At 43.7% G+C, this 25,432-nt stretch overlaps 9 non-coding genes and 1 pseudogene across 9 annotated transcripts; all 10 read left to right on the top strand.

Annotated features, from left to right (window-relative positions):
• The first annotated feature begins 2,222 nt into the window (after positions 1-2,222).
• On the top strand, positions 2,223-2,299 carry LOC118759845 (small nucleolar RNA SNORD113/SNORD114 family). Its single transcript, XR_004996425.1, has one exon. It is a non-coding gene; the product is annotated as a small nucleolar RNA SNORD113/SNORD114 family (small nucleolar RNA).
• A 2,956-nt stretch (positions 2,300-5,255) lies between these two features.
• Positions 5,256-5,329, top strand: LOC118759847 (small nucleolar RNA SNORD113/SNORD114 family). The gene has a single exon (XR_004996426.2). It is a non-coding gene; the product is annotated as a small nucleolar RNA SNORD113/SNORD114 family (small nucleolar RNA).
• A 1,941-nt stretch (positions 5,330-7,270) lies between these two features.
• On the top strand, positions 7,271-7,341 carry LOC118759851 (small nucleolar RNA SNORD113/SNORD114 family; annotated as a pseudogene).
• Positions 7,342-11,326: 3,985 nt separating this feature from the next.
• Positions 11,327-11,401, top strand: LOC118759841 (small nucleolar RNA SNORD113/SNORD114 family). Its single transcript, XR_004996421.1, has one exon. It is a non-coding gene; the product is annotated as a small nucleolar RNA SNORD113/SNORD114 family (small nucleolar RNA).
• Positions 11,402-12,142: 741 nt separating this feature from the next.
• LOC118759848 (small nucleolar RNA SNORD113/SNORD114 family) lies at positions 12,143-12,216 on the top strand. Its single transcript, XR_004996427.2, has one exon. It is a non-coding gene; the product is annotated as a small nucleolar RNA SNORD113/SNORD114 family (small nucleolar RNA).
• A 601-nt stretch (positions 12,217-12,817) lies between these two features.
• Positions 12,818-12,889, top strand: LOC118759844 (small nucleolar RNA SNORD113/SNORD114 family). The gene has a single exon (XR_004996424.2). It is a non-coding gene; the product is annotated as a small nucleolar RNA SNORD113/SNORD114 family (small nucleolar RNA).
• An 804-nt stretch (positions 12,890-13,693) lies between these two features.
• LOC118759854 (small nucleolar RNA SNORD113/SNORD114 family) lies at positions 13,694-13,767 on the top strand. The gene has a single exon (XR_004996431.1). It is a non-coding gene; the product is annotated as a small nucleolar RNA SNORD113/SNORD114 family (small nucleolar RNA).
• An 807-nt stretch (positions 13,768-14,574) lies between these two features.
• On the top strand, positions 14,575-14,648 carry LOC118759850 (small nucleolar RNA SNORD113/SNORD114 family). The gene has a single exon (XR_004996428.1). It is a non-coding gene; the product is annotated as a small nucleolar RNA SNORD113/SNORD114 family (small nucleolar RNA).
• Positions 14,649-15,407: 759 nt separating this feature from the next.
• On the top strand, positions 15,408-15,482 carry LOC118759842 (small nucleolar RNA SNORD113/SNORD114 family). Its single transcript, XR_004996422.1, has one exon. It is a non-coding gene; the product is annotated as a small nucleolar RNA SNORD113/SNORD114 family (small nucleolar RNA).
• Positions 15,483-19,238: 3,756 nt separating this feature from the next.
• LOC118759843 (small nucleolar RNA SNORD113/SNORD114 family) lies at positions 19,239-19,313 on the top strand. The gene has a single exon (XR_004996423.1). It is a non-coding gene; the product is annotated as a small nucleolar RNA SNORD113/SNORD114 family (small nucleolar RNA).
• Positions 19,314-25,432: the final 6,119 nt, after the last annotated feature.

Raw genomic sequence — 25,432 nt, 5'->3', positions numbered from 1 at the left:
AAGGGCTGCTTGTTACTGTCTTTGTGGGGCGAGAGGAATCACATGCCATGATCGTATCAGACCACTAGCAGTCACATTAATCGATGAGAGCGTGTGCTGGCTTTTTAACAACGTTTGAATCTTTATGCAAATATTTGGGGTTTCTTGCTTTGACTAAATCGGTGGTTCAGGCTCTGCCGTCTTGGTAAGGAGCATGTGACCACCTGCTTCTGTTCCAGGCTGAGCCCATGTACCAATTGACCATTTCATTGAGGAAATAGAAATGCATTTGCATAAATAGATAGTTGATGAAATAATTGAGGAAGCATGAGCAATGTTGGAACATTCCTGCAAGCACACCTATTACTAATGCATATTGTGTTTGCTATTTTTGTTTAACAAGCGAATACCAAACGAGGGTTTGCTCATTTAGTAAGAACAGGTGTAAAGATTATTCCGGTAATTCCCCTTGCAGATGGTATAACTCACTCTCAAATATCCTGAAGTACAATGATTATTAATTTTTCCTTCAAAGATTTATTTATTTTTACTGGAAAGTTAGATTCATTGAGAGAAGGAGAGACAGAGAGAAAGATCCTCCATCCACTGGTTCATTCCCCAACTGGCTGCAACTGCCCGAGCTGAGCCAATCTGAAGCCAGGAGCCTCCTCGGGGTCTGCTGTGCGGGAGTACCAAGGCTTCTGGTCATCCTCCACTGCCCTCCCGGAATGCAAGCAGGCAGCCGGAAGGGAAGTGGAGTAACCAGGATACAAACAGGCTCCCGGATCCTGGAGCATGCAAGGTGAGAATTTTAGCTACTAGGCTATTGTACCAAAGTACAATTACAAATGAAAAAATTCATAAACTGTTTTCAATCCATCTTTTAAAATTTCAGCAAACAATGAAGCAGTGGAAATCCTACGTTTGGTATAATAAACCGAATTATTGCTCATGTTGTATGCAACAAATTTCCATAGGAACACCAAGCTTTGTAGGCCTTCCAACTTGTGCCTACAGGTGGTTATCATATTAGTGTTTCTGTTCTGTTTTGGTGGGTTTTGAAACTTTGCAAGAGTCTATTCCGTGAGTGATTTAAAAAATCAGTTATTGAGTCGAGTACTGAATACCTTAAGTAAGCTTATTCCTGGACCACTGCTGGGGTTGGACCACAAATCGAATTTCTTGTGCATCTGATTTGGTCCCAAATGTAACCAAATGATGCTCTTGCTCTCACTTATGTGGGTGGCAAGTAGAGACAGATTTTCCTAATAATTTTAATCATCTCTTCTTGTTTTTACTGCTTGACTTTTTATGTTATTTAAATAAAAAATACGTCAGTTAATAAATATAAAGTGTTGTTCTTGCTTCCGAATTACGTAACTTTATAAATATCAAGTGCTTTCTGTTCCTAAGTGTACCTGTGAGGCCATGAACTAAGGCTTAGGATTAATTGATTACCATGCAGCCAGGGTTCATTTAGAGCAATTCAGTGGAAACTGTTCAATTTTTGTAAAAGTTTTGCTCTTTACTCCCCAGAATGAACCCATTTCATCTGATTTGATGGCTCCCCTCCTGGGAGGCTCTGACCTCTTTCCCTCTAGATAAGGAGACGGTGTATCCACCTAAGCTCTACTCAGAGCTCATGTGCTTGCCTAGGGCTTTGGTCAAGTGTATGTAGTGAGTTACTGCAAAGGGATGTGTAACTCTGTTTATAAACAGTACCCAAGTGGTCTTGCATTGACCAATGTTGACAATATGGTATGAGTTAGGGTTTGTGATGACTCTAATTCAGCACAACTGGATTCATTAAGACAAACAGATGAGATTCATTCCTGTTAGTTGCAGAGCTTTTGGGTGAGCCAGTTCGTTTTTGTACTCCAGTGGATGGAAACACTGTTTTGTTGGTAGTGTTATAGACTGTGGGCCTGTCAGGGGAGAAAAAAGAAACAGAGCCCCCTCTGCCTTTTCCTCCACGGCGGTCAAGATGGTGGTCCATTGCACCGTCTATGAAATGTAAATGTTAAATAAATGAGGACCAAGCGTGGTGCAGTGTCTAACAGGCGGCAGTGCTGTGCAAAGAAATGGATTAATTCACGATTAGTACTGGCGAGGTGCGTGGTGGCCATCTGGGCCTCTGCTGTCGGGGCTGTGACCTCTCACACACCTTTTGACATTTTCATTTTTCACTGCTCTAAGTCTTACGCAGTGAGTGAGTCGAGAAGTGAAGCCCAGAATAGCAAGTCTGGATCTATGATGAGTGTGCGTGGGGCATCTGAATCAAACATTCTGATTAAACCCCGTCTGTGACTCTGAGGTCCAGCGCACGTGTGGGAAATGTGCCCGCAGTGGAGTTGTTCCGCAACATGCTTGGGATCTTTTGTTGATGCTGGGTGTAGAGTAATGTCATGCAGGAAGAAAGAAAATGTAAGTAATGACAAATATGAAAGGAGCTAATGAATCCAGGGTGATGACTAACACATTTGTGAACTTTTTGAGTTCAAATAAAGCAGATTGAGGCAGCCAGCCCTTTGAGAGCCCATGGACAGAGACGCAGTAACTGTTGTCTCTTTGTGACAAGCTGCTCATGGCATATCTTGCCTAAAAAGTTCATTGTTTATTTGTTTATTTATTTACTCTGAAAACAGGAGGATCAGAGACAAACACACAGACACAGAAACACACAGACCAGGCAGATACAGGTTTCCCATCTAGTGACTCAGCAGGTGCTCAGCACAGCCAGGCCTGGGTCACACGGAGTCAGGAGCTGGGCAGTTGGTGTCCCACGCAGGCGGCAGGGAATCAGCGGCTGTCTGCCAGGAGTATTAGCAGGAAGCTGGAATAGAAGCAGGCCTTCATCTCAGGCACTGTGATTTCAGATGTGGGTGTCTCAAGTAGTGGCTTTCTTGTTGCTCCAAACACCTGCCCAGCACGTTTTGTCTTCAGAAAGACCTCCACAACTATCATGAGATGATGCACTTAGTATAGTAAGCAGTGACTCCTAGGATATTCAATAATATAAACATCATCCTACAGGTAACATTGAAAATGTGAACATAGCAGCTATAAATCCTCACAGATTTGATGACGTTTTATTCAAAAAGAAAAGTGTGAATGTGTATTTGGGTGATTTTTCTGAGTGAAAAGCTGAGTGGATATTTATTAGTATTTTAAAATTACAAGCATTTAAAAGGCTTTCCCTTGCCTAAATGCATTATTTATGATAAATTCAAGTAGGAATCGGTGGGAAACGTGTAGAATGTAAAGAATCATGGTTAGTCCTGTCTACGTTCTTGAACTTCAACACGGCAGTTCAGGACCCTTCCTGCTTTATGGGAGGATCATGGAGACCCTGGCTCCTAGACATTTAAAATTTATAGTCAAATTTATTAAAATAGGGGCCAGCATTGTGACATAGTATGTTAAGCCAGTACTGTGCTGTCGGCATTCCTATTGTCAGAGTGTTGGTTTGAGTCATGGCTACTCCATATCAATTTTTTGGAAAGATTTATTGATTTTTTTTGGAAAGTGAGATTTACAGAGAGGAGAGCTACAAAGATCTTCCATCTGCTAGTTCACTCCCCAAGTGGCTGTAGAGGGTGGAGTTGAGCTGATTTGGGAGCAAGAAGCTTTTTCCAGGTCTCCGACGCGGGTGCAGGGTCCCAAGGGTCTGGGCTGTCCTCTACTGCTTTCCCATAGAGCTGGAAGGGAAGTAGAGCAGCTGGGACATGAGCCGGCGCTCATATGGGTTCCTGGCACATGCAAGGTGAGTACTTTAGCTACTAAGTTACCACACCAGGCCCCACTCCATCTCAGTTTTGTCTCTCTGTAAAGCACCAGGAAAGGCAGCTGAGAATGGTCTATGTACCCGTGCACTCACATGGGAGTCCTGGGTGGTTTCAGGAGCCCTGACCTCAGCCCAGCCCAGTTCTGGTTGTTGCAGCCATTTGAGGAGTGAACCAGTGGATGAAAGTTTTTTCTCATTCTCTCTGTCCTTTTCTCTCCCATACTCTGTTGTTCAAATAAATAAACACATTCATACACAAGTATAAAAAGAAATTGATTAAAAATCAAATTCAATTTCTTAGGCAAACTGGCCACTTCTGTAGTGCGTGTGGCCAGTGGTTACCATGTTGGACCATGCAGACAATGGCCGTTCACACAGAAAGTTCTGCTCATGAACATAGGCCCAATACAGATATTGGCAGGCATCAGGTAACAGGTGGCTCTACAATTTGGTTTTCTTTAGAAAATATAGGAGATAATGAAATTATTCTGAGAATGATTAAGGAAATGAATCAGTAAGTATGTGAGTTAAAATGCAGTGTGACTCCATTGGCCAGATTGTGTCATAAAAGAAAAATTTAAATGCATCTCATTTGTAAAAGTTTTCCCCATTAAAAAACCATCTGGTTTTATGCAATTTGGTGGGGGTGTCTAGAAAGATATTAATCATGGTCTTTCTTTGAGGAGTTGATTCAAAGCTCTTCACTATTTTACATCATACTAAAAGCTGAATAATAGATGAAAAGGATATTGCCCTCCAATTGATGATAATGTGATAAAAAGCAACGCCTATGATGGTGCTGGTGATGTAGGGCTAACTGCTCTTTGAAATCCATTAAAATGTTTCCCTTTTTATTCTTTTGAAAGTCTTCCTGTTCCCCGCCAGTGCACATACTACATTGGTATCTGTCGCTCACGCTCAGGGAAGATCTCAGCTTCTGTTTGTGTGGGTAAGGAGCCATGTTGGTCACCATGAGACCTGCTCTTGGGTCGCCTGCTCTGTTCATGTCTGGTCACTGGAATACAGAAGTGATGGTTCTGCAGGCACATGTTAACAGGAACACCATGCGTGTACCCAGACTGGTAACGTGTCATGGATCGAGAAATTGGGATAGCTCCTTCCAGCTCCTCCAAGGTCCATTTTTTAAAAAGACGGGAGGTATTCTGTGAATTTGCGCAACTATTAGCTCTTCCATATTATTTCTATGCCAAAGTGGAATTTTGCATTTCCATTTGGGTTGAGTTCCAGGGTGTTGCCTGCTAAGGGGAAGTTCTTAGACATGCTGGTGTTCTAGCTGTGGGATGTCTGTGTGAATTTTGATCGCTGATTATACTATCTGTAGAGTCCGATCAGCACAATCAACACAGCCTGGTTGTCAGCTGCGGATCCTACCTGAGCAATGTGGGGACAGAGTAGGACGTCCTTCCTGGGAATTTGTGATTCCCAGGGGGAAGAAAGGCATCAGAGACGCGAAGGATCTGTATGCCAGCCCTGGACCGATGCTGAGATTGGAGGGTGTCTGAATCAAAACTTTTGATTAAAGCCTTCTGGAACTCTGAGGTCCATTTTAGAAAGTGGCCTTGCTTTTCTCTGTATTAATTGGGTGTATGGTAGAAAACCAGAGTATTCTTGAATCTTGAACATGAATTTTTGAAGTAACTCGTTCAGATGTACCCTAAGAACTGAGTGGCCTAGTGGGGCAGTAGGGAGTGAGACGTGGGTTATTATGTTGGTGTCCATGGTACCACTCTTCAGGAATGGATGTTGGGAGTTCTGTTAGTGCTTTCCCGAAATAATAGAAAATAATTGTTCCGTGTGCATGGTTGCATGAGTATTCCACCAGAAAAGAGAAAATAATAGTAAAAGAATGAGAATAGCTCAATTTAAAGATCTGATTACAAAAAAAAATCACTGCCATTCCAGCTGTGTTTGCTGAGTTGTGCTAGAAATAGGGAAGAACTTGTGGTCTGAGGTCTGTGAGTGGCAGCAAGGCCACGTGAAGACGCGGCAAGCCTCTTCCGCAGCTTCCTTGACCTTCACCTCTGCCCTGGTTAGTCATGAGCTGTTCTGTGTGAATGAAGCATACCAACACCTCACTAAATGTTTTCAAGTGGGCTAAATGCAGCCAAGCTTTCAGCAGGAGGGTTCATTTCTGTGCATGCTGTTAATGCTATCTTCCTAGCTTGGGGATGTGGAGCCTGCAATATGGAAATTGTTTCCGTTCTGTTCTGGGTTGTGTGTGTGCGTGTCTGTGTGTGTGTCTGTGTGAAGTGATGGCTGCTGAAATGTTGCTGGAATCATTTCACATAGGAATAAACAGACCAACAGTGAGTTGAATCAATATTTGATGAGAAAATGCCATTAATAGTGAATTTCAATTTGTTCGTTTCTGTTCAACAAAAGATGACTTTCTCTCTCCCTGCACAGGACATACTGTAGATAGGTGTGTGCAGTAATTAGAGTTCCCGTGTGTGAGTGGAGAGTTTACCAGTCTTCATCATTGTATTGAAAAATAACAGTCTGATCAATAAATTACAAGGACTTCTGTCCCGAGGTCAAAAAACGAGACTTGAGTCACTTGATGATTGCTCTGGTGCCACACAACCAAAGTTCTTCTTAAAATCAATCCAAATCTACACTTTCCTTTCTTTTCAAAATTGGTATTTGATTCCACAGAATGAAGACTGTCTGAATTGGTCTCTTACTGTTGCCTTTGTGGGTAAGGCTAACAGAAATTATAGTGAAAACATCACTTGGGCAAGAATTTGTTGCTAGTTTTCATTGAATTATTTAAATTAAGCCATAAATAGAATAATGATGTCAGTGTGCTTTGGAACAGATTTTGGTTAATTCAATTAAGTACAGTTGTGGTTAAAAATAAGACAGAAGATATTATATTGATTTTATGAGTGTATTAATAATTCATACTGTTTTTCTACTTCATTTAACTTACTGTTTATTCAGTAATGAAATCTATCCTTGGACCATCCAATTCTTTGTCCCTAGGCACACGTGGCTACTTATGCTTAAAATCGCAAAATGCCAATGCAGTTTGAGTTCAGTTTGTATTCAGTTTCTCGGCTACAGTATTCACATTTCGAGTGCTCTGTGGCTGTGGGCAGCTGGGATTCTGCAGGTGTATAGATGAGGTGTTCTGGCTGTGTCTGCACCAACACATCAGGTCCTGGCAGACAGCGCCTCCTGGAGGGCGGGCAGTGGCCAGAAAGGCTTGCTGTGGCACAGCTAGGAAGCCTCGGAGGAGTGGGAACTGACCCTGCTGGCCTCACTGAGGCGCAGTCCAGAGGGGATCTTCCCCTTGGGAAAAGATGTAGCCTATTGAAGAAATAAAAGAAGAAAAAAACAACTTAGAGACAGGTACTACTTATATTCAAAGAGATCGTCCTTGCCTTTTTAAAAAAAGTTATAGTTATTGATCTTATTATTGCCGATGATGCAATGAACGGATCAATAAACAAAGGTACGAAAGATGAAAAAGATTGCTTATCTTGGATCGATGATGAGTACCCTGGGGTGTTTGATCAAGGATTTTGATTAAACCCTCTAACTCTGAGGTCCACTAACAAAAGATTCCTATTTATCATCTCTGTGGGAAATGAGCTTATACCCGGAGCTAAAGTAACCAGGGTTTTGTTTTTCAGCTTCTGAGTATAGATTATGTTATTTTTCAGTAAAACAGTGCGCAAATAAATCAAGGAACATATAAATGAGTAAAGACAAAATGTGCTATCCATGGTCCAAATGTAAGAGTCTGTGATGCAATAAAAACCATTACTGATGTATTTCTGGAGCCCCCAGTTCCAGTAAAATAGATCAAAGCTGACCCTCTTGGATAAGACGCCTTTAGATAAATGAATGTTAAGGACCACATTATTTTTCTGGGTTATGTTGCTAGGTTTTTGTTTTGTTTTAATTAAGAAAGTGGTGAAATATTCATTTAAATTAATCATTGATTAAACTATCTAATCCACAGAGTGCTCACTTGTGGAATCTCTGTGGAGATATTTCAGGTGTGTAGTTTGGAGTTATCTCATATTCCTTACTATATTTAAACTCAACTACTCAGTTTAGTAATAATTAAAATATTTTGGTAGCTTTTCCACGTAAAATAAGGAGACAGACAAGCATTCATATTGCCCCGTCTCTCCGGAGTTCACAGGTATAACGGTGTAATTATACCTGTGAACAGCAGGATCTGTTATTGTTTCAATGAGTTGAATAGAAAGCAAAGCACAGTTCCTGAGATGGGAGAGTGACTGCTGGAGCCCTGCGGAACTGTTCTCAGATGAAGAAGGGAGCCCGACCCCTTTACATCTTTGCAATGGCAAATACGGGTATAGATTTGCATCGGCTCTTCATTGTGTCTGTGATTTCCTTAGGACATGGGCCCATTGGCAGTGACATCCCTTCCCCGAATACCTGTGAGCGTGGATGGTTGCCAAGAGCCTGCCTACCCTTAGGCTGTGATGAATCCGATTCCTGTCATCAAGCTTCTTTGGGAAGCAGGAGTTTGCCTTGACCTTGCATGGGAGGGAGTATTTAAGCAGACAGAAATCCGTAGTGGTAGCATTCTCAGTGTTTGATGTTCATCATGGTCATTAAATGTCAAATGTGAGTGAATCAATAGATAATGTCATTTGTAGTTTCCTTATCGGCAACCATCAAGGCTTATTCCTAATAAATTTTTGTTAATTTGGTCCCAATTAAAAAACCCAACTCTAGGCTATATAACCCTTGGTCCAGCTAAGCTCCCTGTTTTCCGCCTTGCTCCATGCTCCACAGAATGCCGATACAAATGAAGGTCTTCATTATTGTTCTTTTGAGTAATAAGTGTAGAAACCCATGTAAGTAACAAAGTAATTGCTTCTTGTTAGGTGGTTTGTCTCGGGTGTTAACTCTGTTATTGAAAATAAATAAATAGCCAGACACAAAAGTAAAATGAATCAAAGCCATTTCAGAGTAGTTTGATATGTCTGTGGTCAATTAAGATGATAAAAGCAAGACCATCTTTTTAATTTCCACAGTTAATTACCCTGTTGATTAATATAGAAATTAACCATTTTTATTTTGTGGTCACCTGATTTAAATCTTCCTGTTTCATAGAGACATAGTTCAATCACCTTCCAAGATGCAAGAAATTGTATTGTACAGTGGTTGATTCCTAGAGTTTACTGTCATATCTTTAAAACACAGGCCATTTGTCCTTGGCTCCGATCTCATCATAGCTGATGTCAGATCAGCTCTTGGAATGTATTTAATGTTGCCCTTCTGTGAATCTCCCCTGGCTCGTGCAGCTGTGTCACTAGAGCCCGAGGTCCCAGGTCCAGACTAATGCCTTGGCCCCAGGAGAGTTTAATTCCAAGATTATTTCAGCTGGCTTCAGGGTCTGGTCATTTGTGAACTGGAGTGATTGTCCTGAAGGGTTACTGTCAGTGATGCTCACACAGGTCCGATTCTGAGGCTAAAAACACAGGACTCCTTTTGTGCCTGGGAAAGAAACATGTGCATGGCAATCAAACCCCATCATGATCTTCTGGGAGTTGGCTTCTGTGAGAGGAGCGTTGGAACTGTAGACCCTGTTAAGCCTGGAAGATGAAGGAAGGGATAAAGTCACATAAAGAGAGGCAAGCCTTGACCTGTTAAGTGGATGGGCAGGTAGTGTGGTTCATTTACTGACCCACAAAAAAGCCTGTTGCACAAAGGGGACCGTCTCCTTCCTCTGTGAAATGTGGACGCATGTGGGGATGTTATGCGTTCTGTTGGAGTTCTTGTTGGATTAACGAAATGGGAGATGTCTGCTCACAAGGCACAGTGCTGGGTTTGCGTTTGATATAAACCCAGGGTTATGATGATTCTAAATCTACATCCATTACATCCCATTGCCATGTGAGAAATGAGCCTGTAGACAAATATTGTAGTATTCACAGCATTTTAGCATTGTGGTGGATATTGATAGCATTGCAACTGTATTGGTGCATGAACCAATGTAGCAATGAAAGATCGCTTGCATCTTTTGTGGAAGTATGTAATGAAATAACCGATTTCATTAAAATGTTTCTGACTCATTGATGCTCATTAGCATGTCGCCTCTTTGGATACAGAGAGATTTTTGTAACAGTCCATGTGTTTTTTTCCAGTTATAGTGTGAATTGGCAACTTTTTTTTAATTAACAAAAAGGGATAGGAAGAGGCTGTTAGTCAAGTAAGTAGTCAAAGATTAACCCTGTACCTAAACAAACAGGTCACATATGGAGCCATGGAGGTGTGGGTGTAGAAGCAGAGAAGTGATTTGTCCTGTTTGATCTATGTGCTGCCTTGATGCAGAACAAACAACCAAATCTGTCCACCTGGGTGCTCCGGAGGTGACAGATGCACTCGGGTTAGTTCTAAGTTGGTGCTTTGTTTGCTTTGTTGATTTTTTCTTAGATAAGTGAATTGATGACTAAATGAATCCATGAGAAAATACACACACAAGTTGGTATAGATTCAGATGTGTAGAAAGTTACACAAACATTAACCAGGAAGGTCATGGACCATCGATGTGACCTTGTTAGGAAATGTCATTTACATTGATTTTGCTTAAATGCTGAACAATCAGAAGTTCTCACAGTACACAGAGCTCCTTTTCTTGCCTTGGAGGTTGGCATTCATTAAAGGTTAACTTGGTGCTGCTCAAAAAAAACGCTCACAAGTCAAGGATTTTAATTAATGCAGCAACATCTGTCATCCAGCACAGTGGAGTTGTCCTTTGCCGCGTCTCTTGCACGCTCCGCAGATGGGTCGCACGGTGTCTGGGCACAGTGCTCCCTGGGTCACCTTCCGCGGGCTTTCCTGCTTGGAAACCTCTGCCTCGGCTGAGCAGAGTTTGTAATTGTGATTCTGAAGTCTCACGGTAGTGATCTTGTTATTAGAGCTGAGTTACTGAATTTTGACTTTCTTATTATAGACGGATCAATCGCAGAACAAAAAATGAATGAACAAAAAAATATAAATAAATGGAGCATTTCCAAATGTGGTGAGGCAACAAACAGTATTAATAAAAACACTAACATCTTAAAAACATGTGGGTCAATGATCTGATCTCCGTCTAAGGACCTAAGGACAATGACTGTAAGTCAAGGTCAGTATTGCTCCATGTCAGATCGAGTTTGTGTTTTTAATTTTATTAGGAAGAAAATTCATTAATATCACTACAAATTAATAAATAGCCAATATGAAAGGGTAACATGAAGCCTTTTGAAGGAAAGATTGATTACTTATCAGCTTCCTCTGTCTTCTTCAGAATGAACTTGCTCTGTGTGTTTTCACTGAGCCACGACCATGAAGTCAATGGCCACGGTTGTGTCTAAGCATGCCACCTCCGGTGAGTACGAAGTGTGTCCTCTGCTTTATCAGTGACTGTGGAATATACTGAAAGAAGGCTTTTGCTGCCCATCATCTCTTATGTATAAAGTCATTCTTCAGCTTGTGGAACAATTCTCATTTTACTGCTATTATTGTTTGAGACTGTTACTGAATTGGTCAGTTAGTGAAGGAGGGCCATCTTGGACCAATGATGAGGACTGGTGGCGTATGAGTCACGGCCGATGGTGACTACTGCTCTGGAAGTCTGAGGTCCAACATGTTAAGAACATTCCAGAAGGTTGTTTTTGGTGTTTGTGTTCATGCAGGTTCATTGTGTTTTTGTATTGGATCAGTGAAGTGCTCATTGTCCAATTACGAAATTACTATGGCAAGGAGAGAAATGCTATCACTGTGTGTTACCCTCACCTTCAAGAAACAAGGCTCAGACTTAACTGTAACAGTAACAACCAGACACCTTGTTCAAGCAGCCATGTTCTGTTTCCTCAAGCAAACCATGTCATCATGACTTTAACATGTCCTCTACTGGATATGCATCCAAGGAGGAGTTCAAGGGTAAGGGGACAAAAGATGATGTTTTCTGCCATCTATTCTGCTTTGCGCTCTCAGTGGGTGCTCCCACGGCGATGTGCGTCCTCCTGCACTGGCGCTGCTGTGCGTTAGGGGCATGGTGTCAGACGCGAGTGCATCCAAGTCCTTTCCTTGATTTGGGTGATTATTAAACCATATTGTCTGTATTGTTAAGCATATTATGTATAAAACTGTGAAGGCTAGCCAGGGCCCATTGCCATTGAATGCTATGTTGATGAAACAGTACTGCACAATTAAAATTGAATGCAGCAGTGGATGTCACAAATGTTGAAGAAGATTGTGTAGGCAGCCATTAAAGTACACAATAGGATTTTATTCTTAATTCTTCATGGTGCACACCTGTGTGATCAGTGTTAGTGAAGCAATGGGTGAGTTGGAACCAGTTGGACGAGGGCGGCAGGCCGATGTTGGATCAATGATGATGACTTGAGTCATGAGTCGTGGATGTGTGATGACCGCTGGTCTGGAAGTCTGAGGTCCAACACGTTGAGATGACGCGTCTGCCCTTTCGTCCTTCTGCTGGGAGTGGTCGGGGTGGTCCTGGTGTTCCTTCCTTCAAGTAAAAAAAACTGCTGTCAAAGTTGAACCCTCATTAAACGACTAATCAGAGCAGATTTTAAAAGTGAAACGACCAGAACATTGAGATGCTTGTCATGTGCCTGGCTTCATTCTCCCACGGCAGGTTCCCCCAAAGCTGGTGACATTGGCTCTCTGTCACAGCCCTGCAGGCGTCCCATGGGTCAGCAGCACCAAGGTCAGCGTGAGTATGCTTGAAATCCTTTCCTTGGTTTTGATGGCTTTCGAAAGATTGTGTCTGGTTGCAAACATTATATATGCATAAACTGTGATGACTAACCATGGCCCAATGATAAATTTGGGGTTGTTATGAAATACTATGTTGATTAGCCAATATTACAAAGTTAAAATTGGGTATAGCAAGACATATTACCCATGTTGGATAAGATTCTATAGCTAGTAATTAAACTCACCCAAGAATTTGTTCTTCTGTTTTCATGATTCATATATAAGCTAGTGAATTGGTGAATTAGAAACATTAGAAGAGATAAAGAAGGCTCATGTTGTTGGATCGATGATGACAGCTGGTGGGGTATGAGGCACGGATGCTGATTGATGGTCTGCAAGTCTGAGGTCCAGCAGAATCTCTGCCTTCTGATCCCGTGCTTAGATGTACGGATGTCATTCTTCATGTTTGTATTCATGCCTTTTCAGCATAGTCCTAGAATTTGGTCAATGAAATAATCATAAATGGGGGTAAGAAAGGTGCAGCATCAGTTCTGTGGTGAAGTTAAAAACTATGAGTGTATGTTACAATCACCAAAATCCACTAAGCGTACCAGCTCAAGCCTACACAGTGGACTCCTGTCCAAACGCTTGTTTGGGTAGATTCATGTTTGCTGCTGCTCATTTTCTCAAATAGAAAATATTTTCAGGATTAAGCACATCCCGAAGTTGCTGGTGAGGTGACAGGAGATGTGTCTGTACCTGGACACAGAGTCCATGTTTCTGTTGTGTGTTCTACTCCCTGCTCCCAGAAAGGGCACTCCCCAGCTGAAGCTGACCTGGATGCTGTGAAGGCTGCAGATCTGCAGGTGCTGCTGTGTGGTCCAGGCTGAGTCCCGTGTGAGTACAGTCTAGTTCTTGCCTTGGTTTTTGGTTTTGCTAGGCATCTTTCCTGTATTATTAAGAGCATCCTGTGTAAATTCTGATCGCTAACGAAGGCTCAGTGATAAATATGGCATCGTTAGCAATATGTTTAATTAGTATCACCTGATTAAGATTGAGCATGGCAAGAGATTTGACAAATGTTGGAAAAGACCCAATTGAAGTACACCCAAGGACCTTGTTTTTATTTTGTCTTGATTTGTGCTTAAGTAATTAGTGTTAATGAAACAATACATTAGCTAGAAACCAGTTGAGTGAGAGGAGGTGAGCTGATGCTGGGTCGATGATGATGACCGTTAGGCCTGATCTGTGGACAGTGATGTCTGCTGGCCTGGAAATCTGAGGCCCAACATGATGCGCAAGTCATCTGTGCCTTCTGAGGGTCCTCCTCGTGTTTGTGTTCATGTGTTCATTCTGTTTTTGTAACTGGATAAAGACTCATTAAACATAATAAAAGAAGTATTAAACAAGTGAGAAAGTGAGGCACTAACTATGGAAATGTATGGACAAAATGCCATTAATATGTATTTACAACACCAGAGTCTATTAAGTGGTAAAGGTTCCAAGGTGTGACTTTTAGGATAGCGCCTGCAAATAAAGTAATGAGGAAGTCCTTGCTTGGGAAGGCCATGCTCAATACTGTCTGTTTGCCCAAGAACGGATGGTATCGCATCTGTGCTTATGGAATTTCTCATCTATAATGTGTAATAAGACAAAAGGAGCAGTGCCAGGTAGATGGACAAAGCTTAATATTCCTGTTGCATGTTCTGCTCTGTCCTCTCAGAGTGGGGGCTCCCCTAGCGGCCTTACCTCCCTTTCATGATCACAGCTCTGAGTGCCACTGCGTGTCAAGTCCCACGTGAGTACACAGTTCTTGTCTGTACTGTTAGGAGCAGTGTGTGTAAGCCACGACGGCCAGCATTGGTACAATGATAAATATGGCCCTGCCGTGAAACTATGCTGACTAATCAATACTGCAACACTGAGGTTGAATACAGCAGGAGAGAGGACTGATGCTGGAGAGGAGCCTTTGGGCAGCCATCAAAGTGCATGTGCGGGTCTTGCTCCTAGTGCTTCATGGTGCACACCTGTGTGATCAGTGTTAGGGAAGCAATGGGTGAGTTGGAACCAGTTGGACGAGGGCGGCAGGCCGATGTTGGATCAATGATGATGACTTGAGTCATGAGTCGTGGATGTGTGATGACCGCTGGTCTGGAAGTCTGAGGTCCAACATGTTGAGATGACGCGTCTGCCCTTTCGTCCTTCTGCTGGGAGTGGTCAGGGGTGGCCCTGGTGGTTGTGTTCATACATTTCGTTCTGTTCTTATGATTGGACCAGTGAAAATTTAAACACTTCAATGGAAGATGTGATATTAACGTTTATTAAAATGTTCCAGTCTATTAAGAAGTAAAGGCTCAAAGACATTACTTCTTTAGCAGATGGCATTTATAATAAAATAATGACTAAGTCCTTGCTTAGGTAGGGCCAAATTCGGCACTGTTTGTTTTCTCTTACCTGACTAATAAAATGAACGGAGAGGTGGAACGGACAGACTTCCGTTATTTCTGTCATCTGTTCTGGCTTGTGTTCCCAGTGAGTGCTCCCAGCCAACACGTCTCCTTCCATGGTCGCAGCTCTACGGGTGCTGTTCCGTGTCGGAGTGGAGAGTCCTATGTGAGTGTGGTCAGGATTCTTGCCTCGGGTTTGGTGGCTTTAAACCATATTCTCTGTATTGTTAAGAGTGTTGTGTCTAAATTATGGAGGATAACATGGCCAATTATAAGTGTGGCATTGTTCTGAGAGATTGTGTGTATTAAGTAATATTAGTTAGGAATCAATAATCAAAGTGTTATAATAATCCCATTGATAGCTGTAAAAGGTATGTTAGGATTTTATTATGAAGTTTGGGATGTTCATGACTATTTGATTATTAGCATTTGAGTGATTAGTAAACAAACAAATTCAGAAACAGCAAAGAGGAGGGCCATCTTGGATCAATGATGATGACTGGTGGCGTATGAGTCACGGCCGATGGTGACTACTGCTCTGGAAGTCTGAGGTCCGAGCAATGCAGTGTTTTACTACTGCTTCCATAGGAGCTGATGGATGTAGAGACCAAAGAATGCACAAGGACTTCTCTGTTTTCCTTAAGAAATCTAGGGTATCCCGAAGCAGTAGCACTCAGATAAGGGATCGTAAGGAGGAACACAGCATCAGCAGGAGGAGGATATCCTGACCTGGGATCTGCTGTTTTTCACTTGTCAGAAACACACACCCTGCGGCTGGCTAATGGATCCCCCAGTGGTCACACTCTGGGGGAGGTGGCCCCGGATGTAAGGACACGGCAGTAACTGTGGGTAATAGTTACCGTTCTGCAAGCGTGAATCTTTTTAAGAGGCTGTTCCACGTAGTTAGTGTGATCAAAGCCAATTGTGACCTAATGATAAATATGCAGTTACATGAAATAACCTACATCAGGAATAATGGGTGCTCATCATCTTTGATGATTCACAGATGATGAATAATACGTGTCTGAAAATCAGAGGTTCCGTAAAAATGAAAATCTATTCTACTGCCTCTCTTGGAAATGACCCTAGGACAGATGAAGGAAGTAAGGTATTGTTCTTCCTTTGTGTTCACGGGTTTTGCTTCTACCAGTATGTTTTCATATATTGCCAGTACAAAATTAACCAGCCAACAGATGCAAATAAATAAACATGAGTAAGTGAACCATCAAACAGTTATGAAAATATGCCACATAGCAAGTAAATCTGTTAATATATATTAAAAACACTGAAACAAAGGTTGTTGCTTTTTGGGTAAGCAACGGTAACAGACATCAGAGTCCTTTTCACTAGTTTAGATCAGTGAAAATCAATAAACAGATATAGGCAGGTCTAAGTGAAGTGCGTTCCAACTGTGAGAAGTAATAGCCCAGATCCCGGGGAGCAGGGGAAATGCCGGCCTCTGCGCATGCAGACAAGATCTCCGTTTGAAACTCCCCGTTTGCTTTGTCGCAGGGCGCTTGTACTTGGGGTGATTATAGAGGCCTGCATGTGTTCTGGTGTACCGAAAACAATGTAAGAGCCTCCTTGTTTGTAGAACTGTTTTTAAGAAGGGCATTCACCCTACATTTAGGAAATATGAAATATTCTCATCAGTGGCATAATGCATACACAGCATAATCCATGTATGAAACTCTGAAGTGGTTAATGAAATTAAAATTAGACACAAGGATATGGGATGATCAAGGTCTTTTCCTTTTACTTTTTTTGTGATCCACAGTTACTTAATTTTCTGGGCTAGTGAGTTAATTCATTAACAGAGAGAGGCAGGAGTGGTGTCTGGACCAAGAATGATGACTGGTGGTGTGAGTGCGCGTGATGGACATCCGAGGCCCAAGCCGTCACGCATGTCGTCCATTGCTGTGGAGAAGACGGGGCCTGGGGGAGGATGCTAGGAATTTAAACAGTACGGCCTTGGCTTTGTGCTCGTTGATTTTAATTTTATTATCATAAGCTGCTATTGACTAGTTATTATTCGACTCATTCATGGCAAACAGTGCCTCCCAGAACTATGAGGTCCAGCACAGCATGAAACCGCCTTGGGTGCTTCTGTTTGAAATTGTCTCTAGAGATTCTGGAATTAAGGGTCACTTGCTTCAATAGTTTTTAATGAGATTGGATTATAATAACTGCATCCGTGTCAGAATCGCGGAAATACTAAAATGAAGGGTCCTTTAGGAATGTATGAGCTGATGCAGTGAAAGCTCCTAGCACACAATAAGGGTGAGGAGGAATCAGACGCGGCTGAGCGAGTGTCCTCGCTCCTGGCCCTGAGTGAGCCAAGTGGGAAATAATAAGGTTAAATAGTATTGATTCTGCTGAATGAAATGTCATAAACTTGGTCGCATTTACTGCCTGCCCCATGACAGGGTACACGAAGGTGGAGTGTGTGTCTGTGCCTGTCTCAATCTTGCTGCATCTCCCCAGCTTGGTTCTTGGCAGATCCGGGCCATCTTGCTGTGCTCAGGACCCCAGGGGCCTGAAGTTCATGGTGAGTAGCTGCCCATCTTCCTGCTTGGAGTTGTGGTGCCTTCTGCACGCTGCTGACTATGAGAATGTTTTGATAGTATTAGACATATTTGAAAGAGGTTCATCATTGTCTAATGATAAATGTGGACCTGACATGAACTGTTATATTGATTATTTGATACTTGCAAGCAGAGGTATTTTTAGCAGGGCAGAAGAATCTACATACATGCTTGGAGGCCATGTCATTGTCTTCCAGATTCCTGATAGTCTGCCTCATCAGTATTAATGACTTAGGAAAGTGGTCGGTGATCACACACGGTGAGGGTGAGGACACACAGCCCAGGCCTGGATCCTGCTGCCGCCTGTGGCGGGTGGACCGCTCACGGCATTTGCACATGGAGCATGGGATTTACTATGTCTAACAATCATAATAGGCTCTAAAAGTTAGATTCCAGTTTATTTCCTGGGTCAGTCTGCTGTTTGAGAGAGTGTGCCCCGCCTCCCTGCGATGCTAGTGATGCCTCAGTGGCGGGGTAAAGGGAGTCTGGAAGGACCTGTGAATGAGTCTTGGTGTTTTCAAGTCATCTGCTAAGCACAGCGTTCTGCAGAATGGGTGTACTCTGGCACTCAAGGTCATGAGTAGAAGAAAGAACAATGCCCGTAAGGGTTAATGCTCAGGTCATCGCGGGGGAGGGTGCTCTTAGAGTGTCTATCATCAGAGAGTGAAATACGATCCCAGAGGTGACCTGACCAAAGTGGGATAGAAAATGTTGTTGTTATCAGCACTCCTTTATGGATAATTACGAAATAAACAACAGGATTCTATAGGCAGATATACAGATTCAATTCCCTTATCATTTGGCTATTGTGATTTATAGGGGCTATAAACTGGATGTTAGTGAAGTTATGAATATTCAAATGTAGATGAGAAAGCAGTCTGTGTCTGGACCAGTTGTGCTGATGATGGGCGATGAAGAACACCCCCTGGATCCCCGAGATGCCGCGCAGCGGAAAAGGCACTGCTGCGTTTCTCTCAGGAGTCATCCTAGAGAGAGTCCTGGGAATATAAATCTACCCTTTTCTTGGATTGTTTTAATGAATTTCTGTCCTCAATATAAAGGCATCTGTGTAAGAATACATATGCAAGGTGAAAAACAAAGACGGACGTGTGATGTAAATGCACTGTATTTGTGGTGACACTGGCAAGGATGGGTGAGGGTGTTACATTCCTGGCTGAAGATTGCATACTGGGTGATTGGGTCAATCTGTTAAGAGGAAAAAGCACTAAAATCATTGGATAAATGATTCACGGAAATAAACACACAGGAAAGCAAACTAGGTGGAGAGAAGAGCTGCATGTTGCAGAGCACTTGCTCCCGGCCCCCGCGCCACGGCCCTGCACCGCCTGGCTGCTCGGGCACGAGGTGTGGGCTCTCTCATTTTTGGGAGCTTGGAGAACAATGTGGGTGTGCTCCAAGTTCTTCTGGCTTCGGTATTTTATTTAGTAGCGTTCACTGTATTATTAAAATGTATCTGCTGCAATCAGTGAGTACCAACCGTAGTCTCATTGTACAAGGGTAATTAATAGGAAGCATTATGTTGGTTGATTCCTACATAAAAATCCTGAGAGCTGTTAATGAAAGAGAAATGTTGATATGGGTGGTTATCCAAAATGCAAACGTTAGAAAAATTCAAGGCTCTTGTCTCGTTTTTCGAGCACTGGGTGCTGATTATTAACAATGAATCGGTGTAATATTGGGGAAAATGATGCGGACGTGAATCGTGTCTGGATCAATGATGACTGCTGGCGGCGTACGAGTCGTGTACGATGAATACAGGCTTGCAAGAACTCTGAGGTCCAATAAGGGTGGGATTTAGATCATTGGGTGCGTTGTACACAAACAGAATGTCTGAATCTTGTTTTCTTCTGATCTGCTTTGCATTTCCCAGTCCAGATATGCCTGAAGTGCTGGAACTTGTTGCTGTGTGGTCACACCTGCACGTGGGAACAGAACACCCGTGTGAGTTATGCCCATGTTCTCGTGTTTTAGTGGTTTCTTTAGGATAGTTAGTATATGTTGCCTCCAAATACAGCAAATGTAATTAAAGACATGCCCCAGTGACAAATATGGAATGGACATGAAAAATTTTGTTGATTATGTTAATGAGAATGATTAATGAAAGATATGCAAGACACAAATGATTCTAAAGATATGTTAAGGATATTTAAGCTTCATTTTTTACTGCAAATTTTGATTCTTTTTTGAAATGTATTTATTTTTACTGCAAAGTCAGATATACAGAGAGGAGGAGAGACAGAGACGAAGATCTTCCATTCATTGATTCACTCCCCAAGCAGCTGCAACGGCCAGAGCTGAGCCGATCCGAAACCAGGAGCCAGGAGCTTCTCCCAGATCTCTCACATGGGTGCAGGGTCCCAAGGCTTTGGGCCGTCCTCGACTGCTTTCCCAGGCCACAGCTGGGAGCTGGATGGGAAGCGGGGCTGCCAGGATTAGAACCAGTGCCCACATGGGATCCTAGCGTGTGTAAGGTGAGGATTTTAGCTGCTAGGCTATCACACTGGGCCAAATTTTGATTCTTAATTTTGTTTTTACTGATAGCTCATAAATCAAAAAGTACATTTAGTAGGAAGAAAACACACCCAGTGATGGTGATTGGTGGTGTGAGTCATGGGTGGAGACTGGCAGCTGGGACTGTGAGATAAGCAATAGATTAAACCTTGTCCACAAGCAAGGCAGCAGAAAGCAGAGGGCCCGCCCTGAAGACAGTGGTGCAGTGAACCCTGTGAGATGCCAAAGGACAGGGAATGGGCGCAAAACTAGATACTGAGGGAGGGTCAAGTTCAGAGACTACTACACAACAGAGCAGCGACAGAATGGGCACAGATGTTTGCAAGCAAATTACATGTCAGAGGATGAACAATCAGAATATATCAGGAACTCCAAAAACCCAACAACAAAAGTAGCCAATCCAGGTGAGAAATAGGGAAAGAGAAAAATCCAGAGCTCCCGAAAGCAGAAGTAGAAATGGCCAATTGATGTGAAGAAGATGCCTGGTATTCCCAAGCCGTCATGGAAATGGAAGTCAAAGCCGCAGTGAGATTCCTGGTCACCCTCGTGGGAGTGGCTGTCATCCGAAAGAAAAAAGGGAGCAGTGTGGTTGTGGGTGGGGAGGGAAGTGGATTCCTACGCAGTGTGATGAGCGCAGCCACCGGGCGGAACAGTAGGACTGAAGGGTGCAAGCAGCCTGGCTGTGGAGGTGGGCTGCCCTGCGGCCTGGGCGCTGTGGAGGTGGGCTGCCCTATGGCCTGGGCTGAGCAGCTCCGGCCTTCCGGAAGTCAGGGTCTGTGGTCCTAGTTTTGTTTCATGGTTCACTCCTTGGTGTTCAGAAGAAAGTGAATAAATGGCTCCATGTCAAATAAAATCAAAGAAGGTGAAAGAGAGAGAGCGACTGTTAGGAAGCATGGATTGGAGCCGGTATTTGGCACAACTGTGGACAGTTTTGAAAGATAAAAGTCGATGGCACTTTATTTCTGCGCCAGCTGTCCAAGGTGCCATTTTGGCTTTTTCGTGATCTCTTTGTACTGCTGGACACAGTGCTGCCTTGTTCGCTACGCTGCGTAGGAGCCCACGGGGACGGAGTGATGAGCAGCCCCGAGCAAGGGCAAGTGGTGCCTTGTTGACTGTTGCGTTGTAATGGAAGGTATAATTTTAAAAAGAAGAATACACAAACCTGTGCTATAAATGCAAGCAGTTCTGCACCGAGGGTGTGAAATTACATTTTCACACTATTGTTGTAGTTCATTCAAGATCTCTCTCGGAAATGAGCCTGCCAACCAATATTAGGAATATTAAAAAGAAAACTCCTTTTTAGGCTTTGGTGGGTTGTTGTCTGCATTGGCTTTGTTATAAGTGAGCCGGTACATGAAAATGCCCTGCAATTGAGTGTGGACAGCTCTGTGAATTTCGCAGCTGCGTCAGAGCGTACTTAGGCGTATAATCACTCCGGGGTTCAGAGACAATGAACAATAGCTCCAGCCCACGCCCAGGTAACTAAGCAGAAGTGCAGATACAGAATGACAATGTCTTTACGGCAGGGACTCGGGCATTCATGCCAGTTTGTTCTCTTAGTTAATTGGAAAAATGTATATAGAATTGTATCAAGAATTGATAAGAAAATTGAAGGAAGCCAAGCATGGATCAGTTAGGAGGATCTGTTTTGGAGTCAATGTTATGGGTCTGTTTTAGCACAATGAAGCTCAATTTAAAAAGAAATAAGAGCTTTTGGGTTGTGTTCACAGGAGAGTGTTAGTCCACTTTAGGTTTTTTTAAACCCCTATGTGTACAGCATTCATTGTTTGGTAATGATCTTTGGGTTAGGTTTAAAGCTGAGAGCTTCAAGGTATTTTGTTGGGGTTAGTCATTATCTGTCAGAGACCCTGAACGTATAGTTTTTCATTGTGACGTCATAAGAGCATGTACCAGTTAGGTGAGCCAGGACAAAGCAGGTGAATGAATGTAGTCATTCTGACCCTGTTTGGTGAGTTGTGATCCATTTACAGAGGACATTTGGCATGTCACATCTGCCCCCCGCAGATCCTGTCTCTCAGGGGGCCACAGGTAGTACATTACTGCCTGAAGGGCTTGTGGGGGTCTCATCTGTCTGACCTCTGAATTCAGGTGCCTTCGTGGGTTGCATTAAATTAGACTTGGGCCTGGGTCTCCTGACACAGGTTTACTGAAAGAGGGCCGGCTGGCCACAGGTTGGACCCTTAAACACCATTTCCTGCAGCAGGATAAAGACCTCCCCAGCAAAAGACACGTGGCAGCTCACTGTGCTCCATCGCAGGGACCCAGGCGGGCGAGGGCTGGTGTTTCCACCCCTCTCCAGCAGGAGGCAGCTCTCGGAGCCAGCGTGGTCTGCGTGACCACAGTGCTATCAGTCCTGGCTGTCGCTGCTTCTCTGCTCGGCTCTGAGGCCCCAGAACGGGACCACGCTACACGGACAGCTGATGGCGTGTTTCGTGATAATGATGCAGGCCTTGGCTCTTAGCTCTCTGGGTCACTTACAGGCAAGCTGATGTAACTCGGCACTCCAGGATTTTTTTCTTGGAGCGAGGAGTTTTTCTGGATGTTTACTGGGCTGTAAGGATGAGCAAACAGCCATGCACACAAATAAAATCAGAGAAGACCAAGCATGGATCCATGATATGTGCGTATCATGGAGCAGGGCTGGTGAGCGTTGGTCAAGTCCTGATTGCTTGCCCCTCTCCCAGGGTTTCTGGTTCAGGAGACTGGGAGGGGGCCAGAGAATCCTCACGTCTAGGAAGGCCCCATGGCACGCTGATGCCGGCTGCTAGGAAACAAGGCTTTGCACGCCACACACTGCGGCAGTGAGACAGACACATGTGGATAGGTCTGTGGGTCAGGGCTCATTCTGGGTGGCTCGTTTGCTTCCAAAAAAGGTGACATGTCCAGTAGTTACGAACATTCCAAAGTAAATGGGTGGAAAGGAAAAGGTTTGGCTCAATGGAGAAAATTTGCTCTGGTCTTTTGACCTCGTCTTCCAGAACAGAGCAAACGTGGAGGTCGTGACTTAGCTCTCTAAAAAGATGCAGCTCTCTGGCCTGCCTCTGCGCTCAGGAGCTTGGGAGGACAGCCAGGGGCTTACCCTCGGCGTAGATTTTCCAGGTTTGCTGTGCATACTTCATGTGACACCAAGACACGAATTCTGACTGTTCTTTAAAATTCTAAGTTGGGTGCACACATGCACTTCCTAGTGGGTAAACTGAGTTAGTTTGATCAGTAAGAAGCCACACGGAGGCGGTGCACGTGTTTGTCAGTGGATGCAGGACTGGTCCTGAGAGGACACGCACCATCCCGGGGAGCTCGGGGTGGGGGGCAGTACACTGTGCTCTGAGATGGAAATCCCACTGCCTGCGAGACTTGCAGTGTCGCGAGCTGTGAGATTGTGCCCACACATAAATTGGTGAAGCTGCTAAGGGTTGTGGCCTGTCTTGGTTGCTTTGTGGATTTCAATTTTCTTACTCTCAGCAATTTAAAAAATAAATACATCTATATTTTGGAGAAATACATATGGCATGTTCTGTGAAAATGTGTGATGGGGATGCCTATTAATGTACATTGAGCTGATATACTCATTAACTAAATCTTAAATAGTCCCCAGGGGCAAGGTCGTGATTTTAATGATTGGGGTTCTATCTCTGTGCCAGTCCTGAGCTCAAGTGGCTCCTTTATATGAGAGAAAAGAAATAGGTTACATCACATTGGGACTGACTAATGAAAGATCTAGTCGTGAGGGACATTACTCTATAGACAGTCATTATGGGTACTTAAGGGTGATGCTCTGTGGTTTTAGTGATCCACAGCAATTTATTTCATGATGATTAGTCAGTTGAAGCATTAATAAATCAGCGGATGTGTAAATGAAGGCAGACAAGGAAGGAAATCGTGCCAAGGGCTCCCTGCCGGTGCCCTGGAAGTCATCTTGGATGCCGGGTCTGTAGCTTGGTGAGCTGGTGCAGGTGCAGACAGGGTACCTCTTGGAGAGACCTGGTGTACACCAAAGTCATGGGCTCCACCTGCGGCCCTTGCACTTTGTCTGCATTATGATAAAAGATCAATTGCCAAATTGATGTGATAATGTAGGTGAAATTAAAGAGGGTAAAGCATTGTCTAATTCTGAAAGTATGAGGCGAGGCCAGAAGTGCCAGCAGTAGACTGGGAAATGCATTGCCCTGAGGCCGAGGACCCCGTGCACAGCGATCAGTAGTGGTCATTGTTACCATTGTGGGCAGTGCCAGGTACTTTCTCCAGGAGCCAGGACCCTCATTCACCGTCACCTGGGTCAGTCAGACGTCGGTCCTTTCGGTACAGGAAGAATGTATGTATTATGAAAGTTTAATAGTTGCTAGATACATGTTGAAAGTGGTCAACTCTCACTGTTTGGTCTTGCTCTGCTTCTTCCTTCCAGAAGGGACGTGTGGCCGGCGTTCATCCACTCTTGTGCTGTCACAGGCCCTAGAGGGCCCCGGTGCGAGCAGCTTGGAGGTGAGTGTGAACATGGCCATGGTTCCTTCCTTGGGTTGGGAGGGTTGTATGAGGGCATTCACTATGTTATTGAGAAGTAGGCCATAGTATTCAAGATGATCTGTAGCCCACTGACAAATACCGCATTAATACAGAGTATCCTATGAGACAAAGCCGAGGGTAACTAATTAGCATAGTACAGAGCTGTCAGCTGCTGCTGCAGCAGAGAGTAGGAGCATCAAGGTTTTCTCAAGTTTCTGAGAGTCATAAGGTTTCACACAATTACTCAGTACTCAGGGTAACAGTGATAGCAGCACAGGGTTCCACTCGGGTCAGCGGCGACCACTGGTGGTGCATGGCGTCTGATGCATACACGAGACCGACTGCCCGGCCCTTTCCCTCTGCTAGACAGATCCCAGAAACACAAGAACGTGTTTGCTTGTCTGTTGTTTCCTATTTCCATAATTGGATCAGTGCAAGAATCAATCAGCATGTAGTTAGAGATTAAAAGGGACATCATTATCCAATTATAAGAATTTGTGGTAAGGCAAGACATACTACCTATTGGCATAATCACCCCTGACTAACGATGCAGTTGGTCTAATTATAGTCAGTAGGTATGCACTGGGTCAATTGTTGGGTTGGATTGCTCAAATTGAAAATGAAATAAAATACGCCAAATAATGATTGCCTCAATGGCTGGCTGATGATGCTCAGCAGTGGCTCCTTCCCCGTTTCTGACCACCTTGCCCGCGCTCCAGCCCTCGGAGTGGGCGTCCCCGTGCTGATTGGAAGGTCCTTCATTGTCAGACGCTGTGTTTGCATTCTGCCTGGGAAGCAGCTTGCAGACCAGTGGTCAAAATTCTTCGCTCCTTCGAGGGTGCTGTTTAAGAGCATTGAACAGATTCTTA

This window comes from Ochotona princeps, chromosome 26, assembly GCF_030435755.1.
Source record: "Ochotona princeps isolate mOchPri1 chromosome 26, mOchPri1.hap1, whole genome shotgun sequence".
In the NCBI taxonomy this organism is placed as follows: domain Eukaryota; kingdom Metazoa; phylum Chordata; class Mammalia; order Lagomorpha; family Ochotonidae; genus Ochotona; species Ochotona princeps.
Note: the sequence above shows the minus strand (reverse complement) of the source record. Positions and strands in the feature narration are given on the sequence as shown.